At 40.4% G+C, this 23,063-nt stretch overlaps 1 protein-coding gene across 1 annotated transcript in view; it reads right to left on the reverse strand.

Moving 5' to 3' along the window:
* The window catches only part of sox5 (SRY-box transcription factor 5), a 245,625-nt gene that overhangs the window by 134,230 nt on the left and 88,332 nt on the right, over window positions 1-23,063 (reverse strand). Inside the window, exon 3 of the mRNA XM_085436072.1 lies at window positions 7,596-7,673. The gene's annotated coding sequence lies outside the window, so the exon portion shown is untranslated. The remainder of the gene's footprint in view (window positions 1-7,595; window positions 7,674-23,063) is intronic.

Here is a 23,063-nt window from a genome sequence, read left to right on the forward strand (position 1 = left end):
GATTACTGATTAGATACTGTATATAATCAGCATTAAACGAGATAAATGGGCAACTCAAACAGGACCTTATATATATTAGCTTCTCAGTGTATCAGCATGCCTACACCAACAAAGGCTGGCATGTGAACATAAAAACTGCTTCTCTAAAGATTAGATGCAAAATAACACTGGAAAATAAGTAGGTGGGTTTTTCTGACGAGCCAACGTGAAACAACGCACCGTGACCAGCAGTGTGTGTTGCTTCTTACACATTCAACACCCAAAAAGCAACACTGGAATTTATCTGAAATTTACTTTTTCACAACGCAATGGTCCAGGATCTGTAGAAGATTAAAAAAGTCAAAATGAGATTCTTGGAGAAGGTTTTGGCAATGACATACTTAGCCATGTGCAGAATATTCCTCCATATCATCTCCCAGCACCACTTAGCAGAAGCAAATCCTGCAAGCACCCCTGAGACAAACAAGCCAGAATAAACTGGGGGTTTTTTTCCTACCTTCACCAGAATGGGCGCTTGCAGGTTTTGTTCTGGCACCGAGAGATTCTGGCAAAACTACGGTGCCCCATCTTGAACTGGAACAGGTTTGATTCACCACGTTAAAAATGAAGTTTCTTCATAACACTAAGTGATACAAACATTTGCAAGCACAGAAAAGCCATCACAGACAATATACAACCTAGGACAACTCAGTGTATGTCAGAGGAAAACAGAGTCACGCTACAAAGCGGACACTTCCCTCTGTGACACCTACAAATGCTCACACACACACACACAGTCACACACTCTGTCCTGCACTGTCATGTATAATTCAGCGTGTGGCCGGGTGGGCAGATGCCTCATCCCCAGGGGGTCCCATCATGCCTTCACTAGGATGAAACATTTAACAGCACAGGACAAAATGGAACACGTTCAGTGAAGAAACAGGAAGGGTTTTGGAAGAGCACAACATTACAATTGTAGTCAGCACATTATTGCTTTATATACTTACATATCAGTCCTTTAAGCCTGTTACTAGTAGTACAATAAATGAATAATAAATGAAGGGATGAAGTCAAAGTCTCAAAGCTGAGACCACTGCCATGAAAACTGACACACAAGTTAATATCTGAAGGCTGTTGGGCTTTTCCTTTAATAATATTGCCCTTGAAATAGCAAACATTCAAGTCCAACATACGTTTAATCAAAATTAAAAATGAACAGTTTGTAATCTTAGTGTGTCACAGCCTGGCTACCAGTTTCATCAGGTCGTTCCATATATTTAAACACAAACAATATAGAAATGAAAAAAAAAATAACAACAAACTTTAAAAAAATGATCACAATTAAGTGTGAATGAAGTGATGGGGATGCTTTCAATGAGTAAATCATAGTATGGGATATACAAGTACTACAAGGTAGCTGAGGTTACAACTGTGCTGTCGAAATTTTCACAGAAGTTGTTTCCATTCAGGAAATAAAGTGGCAACGATCAACCAGAGACTCCTTGTCTTCTTAAAAACACAACGCAACAGTCGAGGAGTCCGTTTGGGCTGACCTGTTGCAGCGGGGTGAAGCAGAAACCGGTTACACGGGGAAAACTAATAATTCAAAGTACCATGTGAGTTTAAATGGGACTCCCAGGGTTCTTGCTGGAAATTAGACTTCCAATTAAGCCTAACCAAAAAAAAAAGTATTTAAAACTGCCCTACTGATAAACATTTAAACATACATTTGAATAACACTGGCTGAAGACTGCATTCAAACCTTAATGGGAACACACTTTCACACAGAAATGTAAAGGGCTGACTCAAACACAGCTTCTCCTTCTAAGACACAGATACTTGGAGAAAACAAATAACCACTTGCCTGCATGCACACAAACACACAGACACAGACAATCACACACACAGTAGTGGGTCATTAAGCGAATCGCAGCACAGCTGTAAAAGTGCTTTTATAGCAGCCTAAGTGAATATCGGTACAGAAACAATATGGCTGCATAATATCAATATCATGTTCCATATTCAGCGCATGATGATACAAAGAAGAGGAAGCTGTGCGTGAATGCGTGTGTGTCTGCGTGAGTGTATATGTGTGAATGTGTGCCAGCGCTTGATGGAGCAAAGGCGAAGAAGCTCTGTAAGTGTGAGCAGATGCTGATGCTTTGTGTGTGTGTGTCTCTGCGTGTGTGTGCGCGTTTGTGTGAGAGAACCTAAGCAGGCCTGGAGTGAGGCCAGGCGGCTGTAGACTGTGCATATTAATGTGTTATAACCTTGACACAGACGGCGCTGCTGATGCTGTAGAGGAGCTTCCTCTGATGACATCATATAAGAAGACAGGAACTCCTGCCTGATTTAACAAAGCGAGACATGACTCCTTACAATACCTTCCATCTCCACCCCTCTCCCGACTCCTATATTCTATCCCGTTCCTGTCTTTTTCTTTCCTTTAACGCAACACCCTCCTCCACCTCCATCAGTACCTCCCGTCCCTCATACTGTGCCATCTGTGTACCTCTCCAGTGATTCATAACTCTTCTTCTCTTGAGTTTGTCAAACAACTCTTATCCCTCCCAACCAAACACTGCGTGCTCACACACATCATCAACCCATTCCCTTCTTTCCTCACACCTGCTGAACCATTAGCTACTACTAGCATTCTACTTTCTCCTCAGTAAATCTTCTGCTTTTCTTTCTTTAATCCAACCTGTCCTCCTCACATTCCTTCCCTCCCCATCCACATTCCTTTTTGCCTTTCATCCTCATCTTCTCTCCTGTATTGTATCACCATCATATCTTTTACTCTTCATCACCTACTACCGCTTACCTTCTATTTCTTCCTTTTGTCTAACCTCGAGTGCTCTGCATTAACTCCATCTTCTTCCACTTTCAACCCCCTCTATCATAACTTCTTATAACCTTGTCTCCTCTCAACTTATCCCTCCAAAGCATGCACACTCTGCCCTTCTCCCCTCATCTATACTATGCTACTATCCAGCTGATCACGCTGCTGCTGTTTTTTTCCTCTAACCCTCGCCCTTTTGTTTCGTCTTTTTCTTCTAATTTCATCAACTTCTCTTCTCTCCATTTTTCACCCAACCCTCACCTCCTGTGCCTACTCGTATTTATCCTGACTGAACCAACTCTGCCCCTTTTATCTTCACCTTACATCTTTCAGCTTGTCCTCTTTTTTTCTTCATTTCTTTCAACTTTGTCCCCTCACACCCCGGGTCTTCCACCACCTTACTGGCTTCTCCTTTGCCCTTGTGGATCATTATCATCATTCTCCTCCCATTTTCTCTCCCTCTGTCTCTCTCCTTTGTGACTGTATACAATTCTGGCTTCACTACTAAACTCTTTCTCTCCCTTTCGGTCTCACTGTGTTTCCATTCTCTCTCTCCTCCACCCCCCTTTTCTCTCTCTCTCTCCCTCTTTCAGCTCACTGCCAGGCTACCACAGCCCAAACTGTTCAGCTGCAACTGTTCCAAGCCCAATAATTACAGCTTGTCAGAAAGAATTAATTTTCTCATTTCTCATAAAGACGTGTAAAAAATTACCATGTTATTATAACGCTGCCACTCTCTTGAGGCACCAACGAAAACCAAATTTAATTTCGGAAATTCTTCCCTCGCACATTAAATTAAACACATAAATAAGAGTTTAGGAATTGGGGGGAGGTTGTCGGGCGGGGGAGCATATGTTCGTTAGGCCAGCCCCAGCTCTGGGTAATGGCCGTCGTAATGTTTTGATGGGCCCGGCTATTGGTAAGCACCAATACATTTGCATGATCACCGTCGCGGCAGGCAAGCGAGCTGCCAATTAGCTCTCGTACAGCTCTGGACAGTGCTGGGAGAGAGAGAGAGGGAGGACATGAGATCTGTTTGGCATTAGAAACACACAGCAAGATATGGAACAGAGCTAATTAACAAGCACGTATGGAGAAAAGCAGATTTACTGCAGGGAGATGCTCTAAGGGACTTTTCATGGAGGATCGTATCTGTTTAATATATGTTAAGGAAAGTAGAGCAAGGCTTGCTTCAGTGCTGATAGACTGAGATGCAATAACATCAATTAGAAATACATTGTCTTTAAATAAAACATATTGAGCACCATTCTCAGTTACTGGATAAAACACTGCATCATATACTATACTGACCCTACTTCTGGCATGACCTATGACCTCAGTAAACACTTTCCTGATTTAAGCTCTTATTTAAGGGTGTTCATTTTGTATTTAGAGCCAGACAGAGCCCTACAGCAGGGTATGCTCTGACTTTACTGTTCTGACGATATAACGTCGTCTTGAACTAACCCCACAGCAGCTTCAGAAAAAAGCTCCGTTTGAAATATCACAATGTTAAAAGTACAAAAATTTAGGACTAAAAAAAGTTTAAAAAAGGTATTTGCTGATAGGTAAGGGATGGAAGTTAAGTTGTATTTTATTTGGCCTTAAACTTTGCATTATTAGATGCATTGCCACTGTTACTCACACCTTTTTTTTAAGTCCTTTCCTCTTTCCTCCGCCCTTCCTTTCCATTTCACAAAGACGTTTGTTTCTGTTATCTGTAGAGCAGAAGGTACCTTCAGGGAGAGGCCTACATGCACGGATTCATGTGCATTTTTAGCCCACAAACTTGTGAACATTGCTGCTGCGCGACTCAGAGTGTTGTCCTGATACTCATTCCTTCTTACTGTTCACAGCAGGCCAAAACAACCCCCAGGCGAAATGTCCCGATACTCCCAGCAGGCTGATGATAACGTAAGTGTAAGATAGATGACTATACATTAAAAATCCCTGTATGTACAGCAATGTTTCAGCATTCCTACATCATACAGTAGATCAATGACAGTAATGTAGTACTTTAGGTATCATTTGCCAAGATTATATCTCCATCTGGCAAATTATCCAGTTCATTAGAAGACTTCAACATGTCGTCACACATGTATGCCAGGCCAAAAGAGAGAAAATGCAAGGGAAACAAGCAAATGCAGGTGTCACAGCTCCCTTCTGAGCCTTTGAGTTATTTCCCGATGACAATTCACACACTGTTTGGTGCTTACAAAATGCAGAAGTCGAATACTAAAAGCGTGAAGTCAGACGTTAGAAAAGTGTGATCAAACTGATGTAGAACATCAACCCCTCTCAATCTGATGGGAAACTCCCACAATGACACAAACTCACCCAAGCACAGATGAACGAGGTGTCCCCTCCAACTCCCCAGCACAGTGAAGACAGGGACTTTCCCTGCCTGCAGCACGGCACGCATATACACACACATTCCCAAGCGCACACACAGAGAAAAAGGTCACCCCTGGTTGGCACACACGCAGTAGGCAGAGTCATGGCTGATTTGACAAGGCCGCGACAAACGTTCATACATCCATACAAGTACACAGTGGAACGCACGCGCACACACACGGAGCATGGTCAGTGTAACCAGTGCCAACTAAGTCTCCTCAGCAAAGCAGCGATGGGTCTGCAATCTGTGATCGTGACACTGCTTTGACACACACACTGTCTGGATTTCCACTCACACGTGCAAACACACAAAGAGCAAGAAAACACTACCACGCTATTTTATGGTCATTTGTCTTGTATCTGGTTTTGCTTTCACTGTCTTCTTCTGACTCCGGGCCCTGCGCACCACACAGTTCTATCCACTGTGACATGTCCTTATATTTATAGGAATTCAAACTGTCGAATTTATTTCTTAAAGTTTTGAGATGAGTAGTGAAAGTTCCAGAGATAGAGGCATATGAGTCTCAGGGCGTTTTCACACCTGCTATGTTTAGTCCGTTTAAATCCAACACTGGTTTGATTTCCTCTTTAGTGGGGTTCGTTTTATTTTGTGAAGACTTCGCATTAAAGACAATATTCATGCTGTAATAAACTAGAACTTGCCAACCGCAAGCTAAGTTTAATAAGTTAGGGAGAGTTTAATAAACTCCTTGCTATCTAAAATATAACAGGACACTGGAGTAAATTCTCGAGCATCTCACACTTCTGATAATCAGCTGTCTGCTTCACGTTTATTCAGCTGTGTAAAAACTATAACTTTAATCTCAGCCAAACCGATTTACTCAGGAACAAATAAAATACTAAAAAAAGCCAAACAATAACATTTTCAAGTTATCTAAGTGACTCATATATGTTTAACCTGAGTAGCGAAAGACGGCGGTGGGTTTGAAAACGATTTGCCGGGAGTCCGGTGTTTTCACGGCTCTAGTTAGCCTAGCCCCCGGCTAGCTATCGAGCTAGTGGGTAACAGACGTCTCCGAAAACGTCGGAGCGCTTTTGAAAATATGCGGTGTCTTGATAAACTGAGCAGATGTTTGAAGTTTACACAGCTACATTCTCGCCTGAAAATATGTTAATCGTTTATTTTGTGACCCAGAAAGAATAATAAGAGTAATATTAAAACTAAATAGCTGCCGCCATTGTTGGAAACTGAGCTGGGCTGCGCTATGAATTCTGGGATACAGCTTCTTCTTCTTCGGGGTTTAACGGCAGCTGGCATCCTTGTACATGCAGTGCTGCCATCTTCTGTTTCAGTCCGTTATTACACTCTTAAATCCTACTACTTATTCCTGCGTCTTTTGGGATCTTACAAAGCTTCGAACGACGCGTCAGTCGTCGACGATTTTGATAGTCGACGCAATCGTGACTAGTCGACTAATCGTGGCAGCCCTACTGTATATCACTAGATGATCTGTTAGAAAGCTCTCATGCACTGGTTTGTGACATGTTTCAGTTTCAGTCTATCATGTGGAGGATACTGAAGAACAATGGTGTGTATGGCAGGGCTGCAAGGAGAAAGCACTGTTCTCTGCAGAGAGCGCTTCCCATCTGCACATGCATGAGTCAGAAGACTGTTTGAACAGTGTTTCTTGGATAGATGAGATTAAAATAGACATTTTCATTTACGTGAGAAGGGTTATATATATGGAGCAAGAAAAAAAAAATGCATCACACTATTAAAAATGTATCCCAATCAAGAAACATGGTGGCATTGGCATCTTTGGTTTTTTGCTGCATCTGAGCAAATATGGCTTGTCATCACTGATGAAGCAATAAAATTATTCAATTCTAAAATCATCAGGACATCTGTCAGTGATCTAAATGATAGGAAAAGGTATGATGATAGGAAACAATGACAGAAATAACTGAAAAGAGCCTGAAGTGAGCACTGAATATGAGGACACAGACCTCAGACCTGAAGCTGTTCTGAGTACGACAATGGTCTAAAAGTCTTCAGTGCTAACCCAAAGGACGGTTCACCGGGCACCTTAAACATTTAGCTGCAGTCACTGCTGCACATGGGATCAACTCAGACACTAAAAGCAACATTTCAAATGCTTTTTCTCTTCACTGATATGCAATGGATCGTTTTCCTTAAAACTATTTTGTCTAATATTTTTAATGTTTTTAATTTTTAAACCTCACTTTAGAAACTTATTAAAGTTTCAGGTCATGTTTATGCAGAAATCTGGAAAATAATAAAGGGTTCACATTTTCTTCCCATAGCTGTATGCCTATGTAGACTAAAACAATAGACTATATCTGGAATATCTGAGTTATAAAGTGCACCACTCTTAACAGGAAAAAAGGCCCTTACCAGTTACTTGATGAGCAATATGAAGGAAAAAAATATCCAGAAGTAATCAGCTGCTCTGTCCACTTAGCCCCTTCAAACCTGGACACAAAGAAGAAAACAATAAAATAAAGTAATTGTATGACTATCTTGTGGTACATAAAATTTTTATTTTTAAAAAAAAATCAAAGAGGGTGAAACTGAGAAAGGGAGATTTATCAGGGGGAAAGTCACAAATAAATATAAGTTTGACTATTTGACTTTTTCAGCTTTTTGACATTTCTCCCATTAAAGGCACATGTATGGTGAAGTAAACTGCAGCCATACTGAGTCCAGTGGTCATCAGACTTTCCAGCACACAGGGCTTCTATGTGACAAATTGCTCTGACTCATAACATGAGAAGTAAAACTGATGGTTTACAGAATAAAGACACAGAAAGTTAGAGGAAGGAGGAGAACGAAAAAAGCTGGAGGCGACAGTCAATAATTCTATCTTAAAGAACCTTTCCTTCCTACTCCCTTTCCTCTGCCTGACCCTCCCCCCTTTGCTCCCCACATTCTTCTTACCCTCGCCCCTTCATACCAGAATTCTTACATCTATAAATATCAACAAGAGAGTCTATAGAACTACATACACACATACTGTAAACACACACACCAGTCTAAACCAATGAGCACAGTGGCGTATTGTGCCAGCAGAGCCAATACACACTTCCACGGCCATTACTCCCCATGGAAACAGGCGAGCGCGTTCGCACACACATGTGATGTTGACGTTGTACCCGCACAGTGGCTGCCTTAGACAATAAGCTATTTCAGGGCCAAATCGCTGACAAAAATCCATTTTTCCACCCCACTAAAAAAGATCAGGAATGAGGGAGGGAGAAAGAGCAGGATAGAGAGAAAAGCTGAAATCAAATAAACAGTGGCGTACATCTCTCTTAAGCTGGATTTATCTCTGTATTTTGTCATCATTCTAATTTATTCCCCAACCTGCTTACAATTACCGCCTTTTCAAAACTCATATTGCCGGCTTGTTGTTGTTCTAAGAGAGATTGCGTGGTAGCTGCAAATGAATGAGCGGGGGACTTGCATAAGGTGGAAAAGCTCCTAGTGTACTTTTGTAGATTATCCACTTGATACCGATTCATTTTCTCCCTCTCTTGTCACAGTTTTCTAAAGGAGGCGATGTAGGACAAACATGCAAATGCACACAAAACACACACACAAATGTACGCGTAGATACAAACGCACACAGTACTGTAGCGGAAGGGAGTGGGCTCATCATCTTTAGTTGTGATTACAACACTTGGCAAGCTCTCCCCTGCCTGTTTGCCTGCCTATTGCCTTACAAATGGATTAGTAAGCCCTGTTCCATTTGTGTGTGTAGCTTCTCTGAGATTTAGGCTGACTTACAAATAACACCAATCAGATTTGGGAGCAGCCATTGTGTAGTCTTTTCTGGGGGAATATTGAGCGATATGATTTTTGGAACAACACTGGAAAAACCTTAGGACTGTGTGTACTTGTGCGTGTACGCATGTGTTGAGAAGATTTTTACATGTCTCGTAACGAGAAAGTCTGCCTTCAACTTTTGGAGTCAGTCAGCAGTTAATCCCTGAGAGGACTGCTCACTCATCCCCACTTTGCCTGTAATATAAAGGACGACAACTCCAATCTGAGAAAGAGAGGAAAAGCAGGCAGGCTTTCCAATGTACACGATCTACAGAGCAGAACTGTTCAGTTCATTGTGAAAACGACTGACGAAAAAGACAGAAAAGCTTTCTGAGAGACAGACAACTGTTTCGGTCTCGTACATTGTTGGTGGATCCCAAATTTGAAGATAGAACAAATGTTCTACTAAAAGCTGCGTGTGCCCCGACATCTCACTGTACATGATAAATGCACTGCATTTATATAGCACTTTTCTAGTCATACTGGCCACTCAAAGTACTTTACAAGCTGTGTAACTGCTTCTGTGTGTGAATGTGTGAGGTACTTTTCGAGAGGAAGGTTACAGCAGAAATAGTACGCAAGAAGCACCAAACAAAAGAACAGTCGATCAGCATGCATTTGGCCCCATTTCTATGGAGAGAAATTTGCCTCAAAAGTGTTACGAATGCGTACAATATGATTCACAAGCATAAACAAATGTAGTCATGCAACTTTTGAGGACTCACAAATGCGTGCTCCGATCCAGATACAAATATGAAGCATTGTGATCACATGGAAACTATTTTACAAATGCGTACATCCAAACCTGAATAAATGGTGATTATTTATGCACAGCGTATTAAGTTCAGCTTCCCGAATTGGATCGTTTTCTCTTTCAGTGCATACAAATGTTTAAAAATACAGTTAACATCCCTCTCGCTCACTTACAAAACCTTAAATGCACATGCACCAGTCGCCTGACACAAGACCAGTCATTAAATTTCCTCCCTACTAAATATTCGACAGTCAACTGTTAGTGGCATTAAAACAAAGTGGAAGTGATTGGGAATTACGGCAACTCAGCCTCAAAGTGGTAGACTACAGAAAATCACAGAGCGGGGGTTTGTGGATGCTGAGGCAAATGGTGTGCAGAGGTCACCAGTTCTCTGAAGCCAATCGATACAGACCTCCAAACTTCACATGGCCTCAGATTAGCTCAAGAACGGTGCACAGAGAGCTTCATGGAATGGGTTTCCATGGCCGAGCAGCTGCATCCAAGCTCACTGCAGAGTGTCAGATGCAGTGGTGTAAAAGCCCACCAACACTGGACTGCAGACCAATGGAAATGTGTTCTCTGGAGTGACGAATCAGACTGCTCTGTCGTGCAATCCGATGGATGAGTCTGTGTTTGGCAGTCGCCGGGAGAACGGCATTTGTCTGACTTTGCCAAGTGTAAAGTTTGGTAGAGGGGGCATTATGGTGTGGGGTTGTTTTTCAGGAGTTGTGCTCGCCTCCTTAGTTCCAGTCAAAGGAATTCTTAATGCTTCAGCACACCAAGACATTTTGGACAATTTCATCATTCTAACTTTGTGGAAACAGTTTGAGGATAGCCACCTCCTGTGCCAACATTCCAAAATCCCATGAACTCCTAAACCCTATGGAAAGTGTTCCCCAAGTGGCAATACTACTGTACTACCTCAAAACTTGAGGCAGGTAGTTGGAAAAGTAATAATCAAGTTTAGAGTTTCTAGTCATCTGTAAAGCAGCTTGGCCCAAAGTTAAATTCTTTCATTAGTTTAACTTATCAGTTTAACTTCATAATTGCCCAATTGTTTCTCTGATCTAACAGCATCTAATTTATTTATTTTTTCCTGAAGGGGAACAAAATATCTCACTAAAAAATTATGGATAAATCATTTTTAAACTGGATTGACTAGTTGAATTCACAAGCTGCGTAAGTATTTCTAAAATAACGCATTAAAGTTCTTACATATAAACCTGAAGTCACCAAAATACATAATGTGGAGTTTGGAGTCATACCACAAATGCAACAAATCTCTATCAGAAAATTGGCTGCATGGATATTGCCAAATCAGATTTTTATGCCATAGGGTCATGACTCAATAAATGCCTAAAATTTGGTGAGACTAATAAATCTTAGAGAGCATACAACAGTTATTCTGGGTGTAACATGTGTTTCAGTAACCAGTATGATGGGAAAAACTAGACGAATCACATCCACAACATTGATTACAAATGTAGTTACACTATGGGGAAGAACAAAACATACTGATCTTGTAAATCTCAAAATTTATGGGAAGGGTGAAAGCTATTTACTGTGAAAAACAAAATTATAATAATGCTCACTTATTAAAAACTGGTTTGTAAATCATCAGTGACAATTATCTGAATGGTTATAAAAAATTTATATGGTTAATTAATATTGCAATAACATATGAAGCAGTGCTAAAGCTATAAGCAGGTGCAATATAATACATTAGACATGTATGATTTATAAAGTAATCAGATTTCTTACACAAACTATCTTGACTGGTGATCTTAACACACACAAAGAATTATAAGTGCCCCCAACTTAGTGAAAACGTAGCTACAGTGGACACACATAAAAGACAAAGGCAAAAGCATCTGTTTTAAAATAAATATGAAACCTTTTTCTTTGATGATTTGCTAGAATATGCAGAATTTTCTGGTCTTTTTTTTTCCTCAATACAATAGCAGAGTTGTTTTGGGGGGTTTTTTGTGTGGAGGACTAAAAATTCTTTGTCTAACTCTTGGTGACTGAGCAGGATTAAAACAGTATTAGAAAAACATATTGACATATAATGTGTGTGCACAACAAAGGCTGGCTCCTTGAAAAGAAAACATTTTTTCATGGTTTATTATTTTCTAGTTGTGCTCAGCATTGAAGAGGTGATTCGGGTTAGTCGATCAGAGGTGAGAGACTCTGTTACCCAGGCACCAACTGCGTGTTTTTTTAAAGCAAGCCCGATCATACATATGATTTTAGCCTGAGATCAGCACAAAGAGTTTGAAGTAGCTTGCTCCAGAGCAACTATCTGGTCACAAACTCTCCTCTACCATTTATAAACATTATAAAATGAGAGCACCAATTTTAGTGGAGGAGAACAAGGAGTGTTTGGTATATGGGAAAAGTGATTGTGTGCGAGTGTGTGTTTGTGTACACATATGTGTTTCTGCCAACCCAAGAGTACAGTTTGTGTGAATAAAGCTTTAAGCTGAGCCTCCATTAAGCCCCTTTCAACACAATGCCTTTCTCTCTGAGAAACTCTCTGATGGAAATCTGCTTTTGTTGCTGCAGTTCAATGTCCCTGCTATCTCCTGATGGAAGGAGAGAAAGGAAGGTCTGAATGGGCCTCTATAGTTTTATGTTCCAGACAGTTCACACACACACATGGCAAATAACACACAGTCCTTGCTCTTCTACAATGAAATCAATGCTCTCAGTTTTCATCTCTGCGCACAGCATCTCACAGTGCCAAAGGCTTCTTGTGATCAAACACCACATCATGTTCTGCAACTTCTGATACTGTTGCTAACACAGTGCTGCTTTTGTAGTTCAGTGTTGCTGTTCATTCACATTGTATTCAGCTGCAATAAAGGATGGATTTTTTGGGGGGGTCAAACAATACAAATCTTTTTTTTCTTGCTTACTGATTATTTATTTCCGATGCCATTACCCCTATATTTGCCTTACCTTTACCCTCAACTAGTATTGATTATAGTTTATAGAGCTTCATTTAAAGTCATGTATTATTCACCTGCAGTCCCCTTGAACAAAGTTTTAAAAGCTTTTAACTCCAAAATTACATGATCATAGTAACAATTTGGCTTTTATTGTTTTAGAAGAACAATAACATTCTCATACTCATAACACAGATTGCCAAACAGAGTGAGCCAGTCTGTGATGAGTCTCTTGGCAAAAGGGGACTCGACTTAACTGGTTATATTCCAGCTACATTCCTATATAAACCAGGTTTGTAAGCACCTGTTTCATTTTGCATTTAAGCTTCTGTCCTGCATCAATTATGTTATTATTTATGGAGGAATTTTGGAATTTCTGTTTCAATTCTATGAGGCTCTGGTTCGACTCTGAATGCAAGTAGTTAATGTGTCAGTACATGGCAACAGGTTTACAATTTTCACTGATTTATCACAAACAAATTACATGAAATTGCCATTTTGAGCACACTGACTGCATTTTATTGACGTCTTGATGCACTAAACTTGCTTTGAAGACTATAGCTGACAGCAAGCAGTTGCCGTATTGGTCCCATTGCACATTGTCTCTAATATGACTGTTTTCTTAGTATGACTGTAGCATAAATAAGGCTGATCAAGACCACACACCAAAGCACAATAGTGACAAAGAATGTTCCTCAATTTAGCTGAATTGGGACTTTTAAAACAAACAAAATATATAAAAAGAAAAGTGAACCTATGTTAGGAAATACATGCGTGGTTTGAACAGGTGTGCTGAGCTGTTGGTGCAAAAGTTATCATGGGGTCAGGAGAGTCTTAGAATTGAGCCTGATTGTTGAGAAGGATAAGACTTTAAAAAAAGGGAAATGGACAAAGAAGACAGAGAAACACAAGCACAGCTTTAAAGACGGGCTTTAGTAAACAGAGTGGGAAGATCACAGGACTGTTAGCCGGCCATGTATCACAGAGACATTTAAAGTAAGCTTAAGAAAGAGAATCCTTTTAATGCAAAGATTAACACTCAGAGATAGCAGCCTATTGACTGCTACTGTATTGGTTTACATTAGACGGTACAGGTAATGAATACAATGGCTGTTCAGTGTACATGCAAAACACTGATTAACTGGAACCATCTGCATGCAATCTACAAAGACACTGTCACACACAGTTAATAAACCTCAACCACACACACACACAAAGATTAGTGCATACAGAGCCTCACAGAAGACAGCAACAGAGGCATGAGGAGTCTCGAAATGAAAATGAGTTAATGCACAAACACAGACAGTGACTTCCACAGATGGGTGACTCGAAGCATCTGACTGGGTGAAATGTGAGTGATCTGATTGAATTATAGACAGGATACAATGGAGACAGACCGCCAGGGTCCGGCCTGAAACCTCACATCACTATTGTGTCCGCCAGCATGCCATCAGGGTGAACACAGGACAACACTGAAGGAGAGAATGAGAAACCAAGCCTGACGATATTGTCTGGTAAAAAAAAAAAAAAAAAGTGATTTTTTTGGTGAACTAAAAGAGTTTGGTTGCAGTTGGGGCAGAGGCAGCTTCCATTAAATATGGCATTGGGGAAACAATTTTCAAAGGAGACCTCCAGCCGGTCATAGCAGATGGCTGCCTAACCCTGATTCTGCAGGTTTCTTCTTGTTAAAAGGGAGTTTTTCCTTCTCACTGTCGCACTTGGGAAGGGGGTCATCTGACTGTTGGGGTTTTCTCTGTATTCTTGTAGTCATTACCTTAAAATATAAAAATTTTTAGGGTAACTGTTGTTGTGATTTGGGGCTATATAGATAAAAGTGAATTAAAAGGAACATGGGGAGTTTCTGTCATTTGCCATTTCTTTGAGCACTGCAACTTCAAACTGACTCACATCCTATTTGTGGTTACAAGCAAAACTCAGAAAACCACACCCAAAAACAGCTATTCAAGTCATCCTAGCCCTTAGTATTTTTATTAGCACTATTTTTGTGTATCATACCTTTAAAAACTCGTGGTGCATGCTCCAAACTCAACATTTGACACACCAGTCCAACTCTTCTTCTAGCCGTATAAAAGTCCTTGTACCTTCCTGGAGAATAACCCCAACCATACTTTTTTTCTTTTTACAAATACTTCAACCAGAATATGGTATAACATCTCTGAATGCCCACTTGCTCCTTACAGATTACTGCTAACTTTTAAATCAACCCAAGCCTGAAAATTCAATTTTTCATGGATATATGGATGCTAGACTTGAGTGGAACATGTGAGAATAGCTACACTGATCCCTTCATTGTAGTCAAAGGAGTTTGGAATGTTTTTAGCTCTTAATGGTGCCTCTGTGCTCAGTTAATTTATAGAGCGTGGAGAGCATCTAAACCCAGAAATGGCTAATCAAGTCGGACTTAACACACAGTTATGTATAGTTTGTGTATGAGCAACAGCAGTAGCAGCATCTGCTGGGGTCACAATGTTGAAGTCCAATCTTGTTTTATCAAATTAATACTGCCCTTCTCAGCATGCTTCCGTGAACACACACAAACACAGTTGCACAGTTGTGCACCTTCATCACTTAATCATGTTATGCATAGCATGCCGCAGTACAACACAGAGACAATACACACAGACTCCAAAACACTATTACATTATTGAAGGGTAAAGGTTAAGGAGAGAAGACATCATTGCAGGGTCATCTTTTCAACATTTCTTTACAAAGTCTAATATAAACCGTTATAATAGCTTTATAAACTTATGTTGAAATTAAGTTACTGTTCCATCATAAATATTTAAAAAAACCCAATGAACTATTCAAGCCTTCAACAGCAAACATCAACAGTACGTTACACTATTCCATCCTCAATTCAACATAGAAAACAACATTGCAACAGCTATTTCATTTATTCCTTCATTCATTTAAAATGGATTGTGGTTATAATTCGGCATTCTGTAAATGATAATGTTAACAATAACGAAAAGCACTTCATTATGTTCCACGGGCAAATTAATGCCCTGGAGAGCATTATATGAAATAAAGGCTGGTCTAATATTATACAGACAATGCACCACTGAGTCCAAAGATGTCATCCTGAACTACAACTTGCTGGAACAAATGTGCTTAGCAATTATGCATCAGTGACATCAGGGTATTGTATTGTTGTATGGACAAGGACGCGTCTCAGCACCTTGACCCTTTCTCAGAGCTGGCCAATAGCTATTCAGAGAAACGGTTTCTTTTGAAATACAACATCCCTACTTTTCTTTGCCAAGTCTAAATCAACCCAGGTAATTAGAATTCTATAAACAAGGAAGAATAAGGCCTTTCCTGTGCCGTCTTTGTGAGCCAGAATGGGTACAATGCATGACTGATGGATGTCAGGACACCAGATTCAGAGCTCTGAGACCTCTACAGAGCTACAAACAAACAGACAAACATTTTAGAGATGGAACGTCACAAACAAAAATCATAATGCCGTTATGTCCTGTTGTCTAGAACTCTCAAACAAATGCCTGATTATTCCTTTGCATCATGAAGTTCATCCAGTGAACTTCATGATGCACTTCAATTTTTTTTAGTTGTAATAAACAACCAGTGTCTGAAGCTTTGGCCATGGAAAGAACAGGGAAGGACACTTGTAGTTGCAGGGGTACTACTGGCAACTGTTGGCTGAAAAATTCTATAGATTTGTTGCTAAAGCTCAATGAAAAGTTGATAAAGTTGTTGCTAACAAAGTGAAGTCTGAAAATTACTGCTTTGAGTGGGAGAGATGGCAGACACCAAAGCTAAGATTTTATATTTACATACATTAAAAAAGGAGACTATTCAAATACGAAATTAAAAACAACAAAATATAGAGTAGATGAATATTTGAATAGTTGGAGATGAACATAACTATGTTTTAAAATCAGTTCATGCAACATGAAAATACTAATTGAAGTTCCACATCTTTAATGCAATTACTAGATGTTAAGGTTAAGAACACACAAAGTTCTGGAAAACACAGTGTAAGTTGCGATGAAAGAAAAACAGTGTAAATGACCCACGGCAGATCCGATGACATCAGCATCTCTTTTATTAACACACGCGGTTGCTGTTCACAAACACCAACAACAACACCACTAACCGAGACCCAGTACAGACTTTTTATGCTGGCGAGGCGTGACTGCAGATGCCGTGCAGGTGCGTCCATCTCCCCTGCAGCGGCAGTGCAGTCCACGCGCTGCCACAGAGAGTTTTTCAGTTCAAACAATTAAAATGGTCAGCCTCTATTGTGTAGTTTATCACCAACAGCAACAATGAACTCATGGAATATGGAACTTTTACCATCTACATTTCCACAATAACTAGCAAACTTATTTTAAGATTAAAAGTTCATTTCACTTATTTTCCTCTCCGAAATTAGCCGGGGAGACTTGTAATCATCGTTATTATCATCCTCTACTTTTTTTTGCAATGTTACATTATTTTTATGCTAAAGCTGCTCCATCAACACAGCTAGCATTGAACCTGTTTCAATTCAATTTTCTGCAGGACAGTTTATGGAAAAGAAATTACATTAGAAGTAAAGACGTGTTATTTGCTGAATTTTTTATGTTCAGTTGCAGGTTTCACGCTCTGCGGAGTATTCATGGTTAGTTTGGTGTAGGTCCAATCACTGGCATATTTAAATTACTGAAGATACTAATCATCTTCTAAACCCTTACATGCTTATTACTTTTAGTGACTGTTTTGTTTCTGGTCTCTAACAGGGTTTCATTCTTGCACTGTCAAGGACAGCCACCCAGTTTTTTTGTTGTATTTTGAATGAATTAATGCCTTTTATTGTCACAGCACACTCATTCTCCTCCAGTGACTACATTCACGTCTAAGAGAAATAAACAGTTTCATAAAAGCTCTGTTACTTTAACACAAAAACCCATATACTGTCTAAAAGGGAGTTTCATCAACACCATAGCTGTATCATTATGCTATATTATATATTAGATGCGACCCTGATGGGCAGAGAGGTAGTGAAAGATTAGGAGAAAGGCCAAAGTGCATCACTCAGGCTTGTTTTTCTCCATTCTCCCTCTGCCTCTATGTTTCTTTCCACCTTTCTCTCTCTGACAGTTGCTGTACCACTAACACCGCCTCCACAATTAGTGTCTTCTCACCGACTATACACAGATACACGCACACACACATACATGGTGACACCCCAGGGCCCTGCACAACCCAAACAGCATAATTAGACATCCCCTAAACAAAGCACACACTCTGTAATTACTCTGTAATGTTACATAGCACAGGGGACTCAACAAAAGCCATTTTCCTTGGATCAGCCAGTACTGTGCACACACTCTATACTCTTCTCTCATGTGTCTCTGACTGTGTACATTTTTATTGATTTCACTGGGCAGAGAATTCCCAGTGGCTGTGTTCTGGTTTGTGAGAATAATGCACAAGTCGCTGAGTGCAAGCGTGACTGTATCTATAGGTATGTATGCTGTTGCTTACATATATGCATGTACAGCATGTGTGCGTACACACACAGACCTCGACAGCACATGAAGTGGCAGAGCAATTGAATGTCTTCATCTAGCGTTGCTCAGTCCAGGGAGAAAGACATGCTAAGTATAGAGAGAGAACTTGCACACAGACACAAACACACACTCCTCTTTTCTCTCTCCCCGTCTTGTTGCTTCTCAGTCTCCAGAATGGGACATGACTAATTTCTCCAGACAGAGCGACAGCATAAACACAGTGCTGAACACATGTGCTGATACCGTTCTTGGCAGGACTCCCTTCAGCTCCAACAATCTAACACCACCACCACATCTGATCACAACATGACAGACGCCCCCAAACACATCCACCATGTTCCCCCTCCTCCCTCTCTCACCACCCCCTTTTTTCACCACCGTGTCCCCGAGTCAGCACAGATATTTCACTAAGTCCAGTGGCAATAAATTATCTTGCTCCGTGCCAGGCAAAGTAGTGTGAAATCACATTAGATCTTAATCAGAGACTATTGTGTTTGCCTTGTTGGATTTTTTTCTTTCATAACGGACGTTATGTTTTGTTGTGTTGAGTTCGAGCTCTGAAAGTATCCTCACTGTGGGGATATATCAGAAAGCATTTCTTCTTATGCTGATGCTGCTATAGAAAGAAGTCTAAACATTTCCCCCATTTTGGTTAAAGACGATAAAAGTTTAGAGACTCTATCCAATGGAAAAAAAACAAGATATTCATTTCTGCACCAACTTTTTTTTTTTTTTAAAGAACGGTCCATGACGGGTGATGATCCTCAACACAAAACTCAGGTCCAGTGGTGCATGAGAAAATAATCTTGAATATAAATGTATTTATTTATAGTTTGTTGTTGCTTTTTTTTAATCTGAGTCCTTCAACCGTATGATGTGACACCTTGTTTTGTAGTTACCTAAATGTGCTGATGCATTTTATTTGGGACAGCTTGTGCAAAAGCGAATATATCATTCAAAAATCTTTGTGACACATTTGATGACTTTCATTTGAAGATCTGAAGTCAACAACTGTCGAAGAATTAGGCTGTCACCAAGTTGTGGTTTTATATTCCACAGACAGGTAACAAAAGGAAAGTAACTGAGTAGTATGGGAATTACTTCTGTTTAATAATCCATCCATTCACTTCCACTTATCTTTTTTCAGGGAGTTCAGAGAACTGAACTCAGAAGACCTTTACACACCAAATGCGTAAAAATGGTGTGAATCTCTTAAAAATATTTTTTTAACTGTTTGTTCAGCCATTCACTGTAATTTCACTGTTGAAATTTGAGACATTTTTGGGACCCAAATAAACAGATCTAACCAATCAGACCACTGCTTATGGGAAGTAGCGGTACTGAATATGCAATTAAATGGAAATGGTAAAAAATACCATATTACCTCAGACACACAGCACATAGACACTGCTCTGGGTCAATCAGCTCTCTTGAATTATTTCTCTGCCTCCTCCGATGTGGTCCCAGCTCTGCTAACAAGAGCTCAAAAGCCTGTCCTGAAATTCGTGCAAGCGGTCATGATACAGTGTCAATTCTTGGATCAAACTATCCCTGTGGATGCCTTCTCAGGAGAACTACATTTACCCAAATTCTCAGTTTCTTATATTGTTTCGAAACATGACGACCAGCTCATCATTGGCCTAATGTCAAGAAAAAGGCAACGCATTCAGTGACTATATACCTACTAGGGCTGCCACAAACGATTATTTTTTTAGTCGACTAGTCACCGATTATTTTTGCGATTAGTCGACTAATCAGATCATGCATACATTGGACGTAAAACTACAGCTTATTGCACCAGCAGCATCTGCTCTTATATAACTATCATTAGCTTACAGCTTTAAGTGTTTAAGGTATGTGCTAACTAAAAATAAAGACAAGATGATAGTTTATTAAACTTTTAATAAAATTTGCAGATTGTTTCGGTGGAGTTTAGTAAACTCAGCCGTCTGCTCCGTGCTATCTAAAATATACCAGGACACTGGAGTATATTCTCGACTAGCTCACACTTCTGTTTAATCAGTTTTCTGTTTGACGTTTATTCAGCTGTGTGAAAACTGTAACTTTAACCTCAGCCAAACCGATTTACTCAGGAACAAATAAAACACAAAAAAAGCCAAACAATAAGTTTTAAGTTATCTAAGTGACTTATATATCATGTTTAACCTGAGTAGCGAAAGACCGCGGGGGTTTGAAAACGATTTGCCGGGAGTCCACTGTTCTTGCCGGCTCGAGTGACCATTGAACCTCCCGGCTAGCTATCGGGCTGGCGGGTAACAGACGTCTCCGAAAACATTGGAGCACTTTTGCAAATATGCGATGTCTTGATACCGAGCAGATATTTGAGGCTTACACAGCTACATTCTCACCTGAAAATATGTTAAACGTTTATTTTGTGACCCAGAAAGAGTAATAAGAGTAATATTAAAACTGCCGCCATTGTTGAAAACTGGAATTGGCTGAGCCGTGCTATGAATTCTGGGATAGGTTGGGGCACAAAGGATATGCCCGACCCATCCTTCAAATCTGGGGAAAAGTAGGATGCATTTGTCAGCTCCATTTGCAGAAGTCTTCGAATTCGGAAAGCCTTCACCACGTCGCTGTAACGTAATCGGCCTTCAAATGCGGCCTCTGAAGGATGCGACCTGAATTTGGACAACGCTGCGATACCAGAGTTGCTTTTTCTTCTTCTTCTGGGTTTAATGGCAGCTGGCATCCTTGTACATGCAGTACTGCCATCTTCTGTTTCGGTCTGTTATTACACTCTTAAATCCTATTACTTATTCCTGCGTCTTTCAGGATCTTACAAGGCTTTAAACAGCGTTTGATAGTCGGCGTAATCGTGACTAGTTGACTAAGCGTGGCAGCCCTAATACCAACACAGCAAGACTGAGCCAAAAAAATAGGAAATTTCCCGTTAATTTTCACTTACATTCTGTGTATAACAGCCTTGAGACTCAGTATCTTGTCTTTTAAGGGTAATTTGGTGATAGATTGGCCTAAAAAGATTTTTCGTTAACCAATTATTTTCAACTTATCTCAGTCCTTGTAACAACAGTTAATTGCAACAAAATTACCAGCAAATCTATCATTTAGATCTACAAACATCTGTGGAAAATCTCTGTGAAATGTGTGGAACATGGAAAATTTCGGCATACAACAGTAGTGGGTATTTGTTGAAAATAACACTGAAACTATATGAGGTTGAGTAAGCCACATCATAACTCATCACCGTTTCTTTCCAGATCCAGGTGAGTGAGAGTGTCAAACTAGCAGGCTGACCTTTATGAGCAATTTCACTTTCAATAACAACAGCCCATGAACTAGTGTGACACAACGAATGGTCTCCATGTGATGAGCTTCCTTTAATGAGCTGCACCTCACTTGACAACAGATAAAAATGAACACTCTACCTCTTAATGATGTCCGTTAGGCCTAAAGATCTTATCTTCTTCCTTCTCTCAGAGACAATCAACACAACTTAACAAGTCTTTTCAATCACGAAGTTAATGATCTTAGGCATTAATTAACCAGTCCACAGGAAAATGAGCCTTCAGTTAATCCAAAATGCTGTCCTCTCTGTGCTCTCCTGTTTTGGCTTCCCTTCATTGGCTTCCTGTTAAATCCAGAATTGAATTCAAAATCCTGCTCCTCACATACAAGGTCTTAAATAATCAGGTCCCATCTTATCTTAATGACCTTGTAGTACCATATCACCCTATTAGAGCACTTCGCTCTCGCTCTGCAGGCCTACTTGTTGTTCCTAGAGTATTTAAAAGTAGAATGGGAGGCAGAGCCTTCAGTTTTCAGGCCCCTCTTCTGTGGAACCAGCTTCCAGTTTGGATTCAGGAGACAGACACTATCTCTACTTTTAAGATTAGGCTTAAAACTTTCCTTTTTGCTAAAGCATATAGTTAGGGCTGGACCAGGTGACCCTGAATCCTCCCTTAGTTATGCTGCAATAGACGTAGGCTGCCGGGGGATTCCCATGATGCATTGAGTTTTTCCTTTCCAGTCACCTTTCTCACTCACTATGTGTTAATAGACCTCTCTGCATTGAATCATATCTGTTATTAACCTCTGTCTCTCTTCCACAGCATGTCTTTATCCTGTCTTCTTTCTCTCACCCCAACCGGGCGCAGCAGAAGGCCCCGCCCCTCCCTGAGCCTGGTTCTGCCGGAGGTTTCTTCCGGTTAAAAGGGAGTTTTTCCTTCCCACTGTCGCCAAAGTGCTTGCTCATAGGGGGTCATATGATTGTTGGGTTTTTCTCTGTATCTATGAAGCGCCTTGAGGCAACTTTTGTTGTGATTTGGCGCTATATAAATAAAATTGAATTGATTGAAATATATGTGTAAGGAAACACAACTAATGGATAAATCGCTAAAATAGCTGTCTAAATTTAAGGGTGCACAGCTTAAGCAGTTACTAAATCCAACAGATAAATTGTGATAAAGCTAAAAGCAATAGCTACATTTACTTAATGTAAAAGATGGATAAAGTGTGGGAGCGACCGTGGCTCAAGGGGTTGGGAAGCGCATATGTAACCGGAAGGTTGCCGGTTCGATCTGTCCTGGTCGTTGTGTCCTTGGGCAAGACACTTTACCCTACCGCCTACTGGTGTTGGCCAGAGGGGCCGATGGCGCGATATGGCAGCCTCACTTCTGTCAGTCTGCCCCAGGGCAGCTGTGGCTACAACCGTAGCTGCCTCCACCAGTGTGTGAATGCGAGAGTGAATGAATAGTGGCATTGTAAAGCGCTTTGGGTGCCTTGAAAAGCGCTATATAAATCCAATCCAATC

The sequence above is a fragment of the Copadichromis virginalis genome, linkage group LG17 (assembly GCF_057382275.1).
Source record: "Copadichromis virginalis isolate Kocher_CV1m ecotype Utaka linkage group LG17, C_Virginalis_male_GT1.1, whole genome shotgun sequence".
Classification (NCBI taxonomy): domain Eukaryota; kingdom Metazoa; phylum Chordata; class Actinopteri; order Cichliformes; family Cichlidae; genus Copadichromis; species Copadichromis virginalis.